This window comes from Bubalus bubalis, chromosome 9, assembly GCF_019923935.1.
Source record: "Bubalus bubalis isolate 160015118507 breed Murrah chromosome 9, NDDB_SH_1, whole genome shotgun sequence".
NCBI lineage: Eukaryota > Metazoa > Chordata > Mammalia > Artiodactyla > Bovidae > Bubalus > Bubalus bubalis.
In genome coordinates this window covers 101818300-101824925 of record NC_059165.1, presented here as the reverse complement: position 1 = coordinate 101824925, position 6626 = coordinate 101818300, and the positions used below count along the sequence as shown (strand labels likewise).

General features: G+C 37.6%; 1 pseudogene; it reads left to right on the top strand.

Moving 5' to 3' along the window:
- Positions 1-221: 221 nt before the first annotated feature.
- On the top strand, positions 222-1204 carry LOC102389844 (annotated as a pseudogene).
- The last annotated feature ends 5422 nt before the right edge of the window (positions 1205-6626 follow it).

Sequence of the window (6626 nt, the reverse complement as noted above, 5' to 3'; positions counted from 1 at the left end):
TTAAAACTGTAAATTAAGAAGTCTTTGGAATTTATTGAGAATGGGACAAAAATTTCTAGTCAGAGGTGAAATGAGGTATACCCTCAAGGAGGATTTATCTCCATATAACATATTAACATCAGTTCTTTGACAGCAAAGAGAAATTAAAATAGTTAAGCTATGTGAGTTAGGCCAGTTTGAGTGAAAACTACTCATGCTATTTCTTTTTTCCCTCCAATAGTCACCTCTACCACATGGAATCAGGAAAAGGTACACAAAGCTCAAATTTTCTTCTTCTTCTGGGACTTTCAGGGGAATCAGAACTGCAGCCCCTCATATTTGGGCTTTTCCTCTTCATGTACCTGATCACTGTGTTTGGAAACCTGCTCATTATCTTGGCCGTCAGCTCAGACTCCCATCTCCACACCCCCATGTACTTCTTCCTCTCCAACCTGTCCTTTGTAGACATCTGTTTCACCTCAACCACCATTCCGAAGATGCTGTGGAACATCCAGAGAGCAAAGGTATCACCTATGAAGGCTGCATCACCCAGATATATTTTTACATTCTGTTTGCAGGATTAGATGACTTTCTCCTGACTGTGATGGCTTATGACCGGTATGTGGCCATCTGCCACCCCCTGCACTACATGGTCATCATGAGCCCCCAGCTTTGTGGACTGCTGGTTCTGATATTCTGGATAATGAGTGTTCTGTATTCCTTGTTACACAGCTTAATGGTGCTGAGACTGTCTTTTTGTACAGATTTGGAAATCCCTCACTTTTTTTGCGAAATAAAAGAGCTGGTCCAACTTGCCTATTCTGACACCTTTCTCAATAACATGATGATGCAATTTGGAGCTGGACTTCTGGGTGGTGGTACCCTGACTGGTATCCTTTACTCTTACTCCAAGATAGTGTCCTCTGTATATAGAATCTCTTCAGCTCAGGGGAAGTGTAAAGCATTTTCCACCTGTGCATCTCACCTCTCAGTTGTCTCCTTATTTTATTGTACAAGTTTAGGAGTGTACCTTAGCTCTGTTGCTAGCCACAGCTCACTGTCTAGTGCTGCAGCTTCAGTGATGTACACTGTGGTCACACCCATGCTGAACCCCTTCATCTACAGTCTAAGAAATAAAGACATAAAGAGGGCTCTGAAAAGATGTTTTGGGATGGAAACTGTATCAAGGTCATTTGTTCTTGGGCTAAAGCAATGCACACGATAGCAGGGTTAAAGCCTCAGGGCCACATATTATGCTTCTCTGATCAGATTGTGAAAATCGCACTTGCTCCTTCGGCTTATTGTCTGCTATTTCCATTTCTTTGATTTCAACTTCTCTATACAATTTCAGCAATTCACTTCATTAATTTTTCTGTTCGGTCATCTATGCTTTATCCTTTGTCATTTTTATACTCTCCCAAATTGATTCACATCCTTAAGTGAAATATATGGAAAAGCCCATATATCTCATAAGACTAGGTGCATCTCCTAATAATAATTTCTTTGTGAAATGTTATATACAGATCAAATTTATTTCATTTTACTGAGTGAATAATCCTGAGTCCTGTTACTTTTTGGAAAAGAAAAACTACCTTGATGACTGAATCCATCCAATGACATAATTTCATAAGAGTGTAGAGTATGAAACCTCAATTTATCACTTTCTGTTCGTTATTCCTTTTGCACATCACTACCATAATTTCTCTTCCCCAAATTGTAGACTTTAACATATAGTATGTTTCACAACAAGGCATTCCATTTTATTCCTACTAGGATCTTGTTCTTTATTTAGCTCAGTGTGCATATTGGTTACCAGTGTGTGCTCAGTTGCTCAGTTGTGTCTGACTTTTTGCGACCCCATGGACTGTAGCCCACCAAACTCTGTCTGTGGGATTTTTCAGGCAACAATACTGGAGTGGGTTACTATTTTCTACCTCAAGGGATCTTCTCTACCTAGGGATCTAACCCGCATTTCCTCCATCTCCTGCATTGAAGACAGATTCTTTACCTGCTGAGCCACCATTATCAGAGTCACTGGAAAACCTGATCATCAATGCATGTCCCCAATGGTAGTCTATGTGAAACACCAATTTCAATAAAGAGTTTGATGTAATGAAGTCTAGAATCTAAGAAGACCCTAACTAAAATGAAGCACATATTTATATCAGATTTTAACTATGCAAATTATTTTTTCTGGTGTAGAATTTACTTACTGATGTATGTAAGATCAATGTCCATATATAAAGGCATTTATCATTGGCATGAAGGATTTTTTGGTGTAATTATATTTTATTTTGAATCATCTTTATTTTTCTACTTGAAAAACTTACATTTTTGCCTATGATTATGATTCCTTTCATTGTTCTAAATGAAATCATCTTCCCCATTTTAAGTTTTATCATGACCACTAAAAGATGTTGAGTGAGCAATGTAAATATATATTTCTTTCCAAAGTACAGCTCACTAGGGAGCTCAAATTCCTCCTGGTCCTGTGATTCAGAGTCACAGAGTTTTGAACAAACAGGCATATCCTTTTAACCTGGCATGGTTACCTATATGAAACCTCAGTGGATTCAGTTTTTAATACAGTTATATGAAACAGACTTGAATAACTGAGTAATTATAAATGCTATTCAAATATCAGAGCAAATGCCTACAGTGAGAAGCCACATGTTATTATAACTTCACTCAGCTGTTCACTTGGATTATTTTATCAGTTTGTTCCTGCATAACAAGTTGTCCTAAAAGGAAATGGTTTAACATAATGTCTTTAGTCTCAAATAGGAATGCACAATAAGGATTTAATCTGACAGTCTCTTCTTCATGGGTCTACTGTCAGCTGTCAGACTCTATTTTGTGTTTTCAAGTTACCTCCATGATGGGGTGTGCAGTTAGTGCTATTGTTTTTTGAGCCACTTTATGTAAATTTCTTCTTTTGATATAGGTAGGTTAGTCTTTAGTTTAAAAGAAAAAAACTGAGTTTATCAAATGGTAATTTCTTTATATTAATTTCACTATTCATATATCCATATATGAGACTTTGTTTTAGTCCTAAAGAGATATCTCTCAATTTCAGGTGTGACTCAACTACATGGACTTTACTTATTACTCTGAGCAATGCAACACTCAAAATTTGAAATTCTAGCTAAGTCATTGAAGAGTAATTACATACAATAAACTGCCAATTTTTAAGGTATACAATTTTCTGAATTTCAAAAATTAGCAGTACACAGTACATGGTTCATTTCTTGATAGTCTAAAAGGTGCAGAGCAAGTTTTAATTTCTTTGAAATGTTATTGTTAATACTGTAATTGACCTGAGTCTCAGTTTTATTTATTTATGAAGAAAATATAAGATAACACCCTATGGATGTTGTGAAAATGAATGAAATGTACAGAAATGTTTTGTGGAGTCCACAAACCATGTTCAAGGTTAGGAGTACATGTATGTATACATGTGCCCGCATCTGTATAAAACTTTCTCTGAAATAAATATGCTCACACATATATGAACATGCCTACAGTCTCATTTGTAATTCCATCCCACGTTGAAAGAAACCTTGAGAGCAAGTTAGAAGAATGGAAGCGAAAAGAACAGATGCTTGCAATAACAGAAAATAGAAGGAATTTAGAAATTTTGACAGAAAGTTTTTAAGCAGAATGTGTGCCTTTAATATTAATAATGATTTACTTTTCTCATCTTAAATCCTCAAAGACCTCAAAGTTAAAACCACATTTACATTTAGGCAATGAAAAGTTCTCTATAGGAGCTAATGAGAATACCTTAAAAAGGACTCAATTTTCTCTTTCTGTTTAAGTATAATTTCAACACAAAATACCTCTAGCTAAGGGTAGCTCACTGATTGAACTGAAAGGTTTAAACTCAACTCCAAGAACAACATCTAATTGGACACATATCTATATTAAATTTTTATTGTTCCTGCAAGAGACTCAGGTTCCATCCCTGGTTTGGGAAGACCTCCTGTAGGAGGCCATGGCAACGCACTCCAGTATTCTTGCCTGGAGAATCTCATGGACAGAGGAGCCTGGTGGCTATAGTCAATAGGGGCACAAGGAGTCAGACAGGACTCAAGCAACTTAGCATGCACACATGCTCTTGTAACAAATTACCATACTAGTGACTTAAAACAAATACCTGTCTTAAAATTACCATGCTAGTGGCTTAAAACATGTATGTATCTTAAAATTCTTCAGAAGTCTGAAGTCTCATTGAACTATAATTATTTTTTTTATTTTTTTATTTTATTTTTTAACTTTACAATATTGTATTGGTTTTGCCATATATCAAAATAAATCCACCACAGGTATAAATGTGTTCCCAATCCTGAACGCTCCTCCCTCCTCCCTCCCCATTCCATCCCTCTGGGTCATCCCAGTGCACCAGCCCCAAGCATCCAGTATCGTGCATCGAACCTGGACTGGCAACTCGTTTCATACATGATATTACACATGTTTCAATGCCATTCTCCCAAATCTTCCCACCCTCTCCCTCTCCCACAGAGTCCAAAAGACTGTTCTATACATCAGTGTCTCTTTTGCTGTCTCATACACAGGGTTATTGTTACCATCTTTCTAAATTCCATATATATGTGTTAGTATACTGTATTGGTGTTTTTCTTTCTGGCTTACTTCAGTATGTATAATAGGCTCCAGTTTCATCCACCTCATTAGAACTGATTCAAATGTATTCTTTTAATGGCAGAGTAATACTCCATTGTGTACATATACCACAGCTTTCTTGTCCATTCATCTGCTGATGGACATCTAGGTTGCTTCCATGTCCTGGCTATTATAAACAGTGCTGCGATGAACATTGGGGTACACGTGTCTCTTTCCCTTCTGGTTTCCTCGGTGTGTATGCCCAGCAGTGGGATTGCTGGATCATAAGGCAGTTCTATTTTCAGTTTTTTAAGGAATCTCCACACTGTTCTCCATAGTGGCTGTACTAGTTTGCATTCCCACCAACAGTGTAAGAGGGTTCCCTTTTCTCCACACTCTCTCCAGCATTTATTGCTTGTAGACTTTTGGATCGCAGCCATTCTGACTGGCGTGAAATGGTACCTCATAGTGGTTTTGATTTGCATTTCTCTGATAATGCAGAGAAGGCGATGGCACCCCACTCCAGTATTTTTGTCTGGAAAATCCCATGGATGGAGGAGCCTGGTAGGCTGCAGTCCATGGGGTCGCTAAGAGTCGGACATGACTGAGCGACTTCGCTTTCAATTTTCACTTTCATGCGTTGGAGAAGGAAATGGCAACCCACTCCAGTGTTCTTGCCTGGAGAATCCCAGGGACGGGGAAGCCTGGTGGCTGCTGTCTATGGAGTCACACAGAGTCGGACACGACTGAAGTGACTTAGCATAGCATCTCTGATAATGAGTGATGTTGAGCATCTTTTCATGTGTTTGTTAGCCATCTGTATGTCTTCTTTGGAGAAATGTCTATTTAGTTCTTTGGCCCAATTTTTGATTGGGTCATTGATTTTTCTGGAATTGAGCTGTAGGAGTTGCTTGTATATTTTTGAGATTAGCTGTTTGTCAGTTGCTTCATTTGCTATTATTTTCTCCCATTCTGAAGGCTGTCTTTTCACCTTGCTTATAGTTTCTTTTGTTGTGCAGAAGCTTTTAAGTTTAATTAGGTCCCATTTGTTTATTTTTGCTTTTATTTCCAATATTCTGGGAGGTGGGTCATAGAGGATCCCGCTGTTATTTATGGCAGAGAGTGTTTTGCCTATGTTCTCCTCTAGGAGTTTTATAGTTTCTGGTCTTACATTTAGATCTTTAATCCATTTTGAGTTTATTTTTGTGTATGGTGTTAGAAAGTGGTCTAGTTTCATTCTTTTACAAGTGGCTGACCAGTTTTCCCAGCACCACTTGTTAAAGAGATTGTCTTTAATCAATTGTATATTCTTGTCTGTTTTGTCAAAGATAAGGTGTCCATATGTGCGTGGATATATCTCTGGGCTTTTTATTTTGTTCCATTGATCTATATTTCTGTCTTTGTGCCACTACCATACTGTCTTGATGAACTATAATTATGATGTATGTAGGACTGTGATCCTCCTGGACACTCCAGAGGACAATGTGTACACTTTGCTGTTTCACTTCTAGCGGCCACCAGCATTTCTTGTTTCATGGTCTTTCCTCCATCTTCAAAGCTAGGTGCAGATCATTTAAAAATATCTTACACTGATTATTCTTCCTTTCTCTTCCACATTTAGAGGACCACTGTGATTATATTATTCCAAGCTGAATATCTGTGCTAATCTGATATCAAGATCAATGATTATCCACTTTATTCCATCTGCTAATGTAATCTCAGATTTCCCTGGTATTTCAGCTGATAAAGAATCTGCCTGCAATGCAGGAGATCCCAATTCAATTCCTGGGATGCAAAGATCCCCTGGAGAATGGATAGGTTACCCACTTCAGTATTTCCCTTGCTAACTAAGATAGGATATTCAAAAGGTCTTAAGAATAGAGTGTGGTCATCTTTTGAGTATCTTATTCTGCCTACTAAATGGTCTTTTCTCAGATATATATCATTTGATGTCACTTAAAATTTATTTTAAAAAATAATTTTAACTGGAGGATAATTGCTGTACAATATTGGGATGGTTTTTGCCA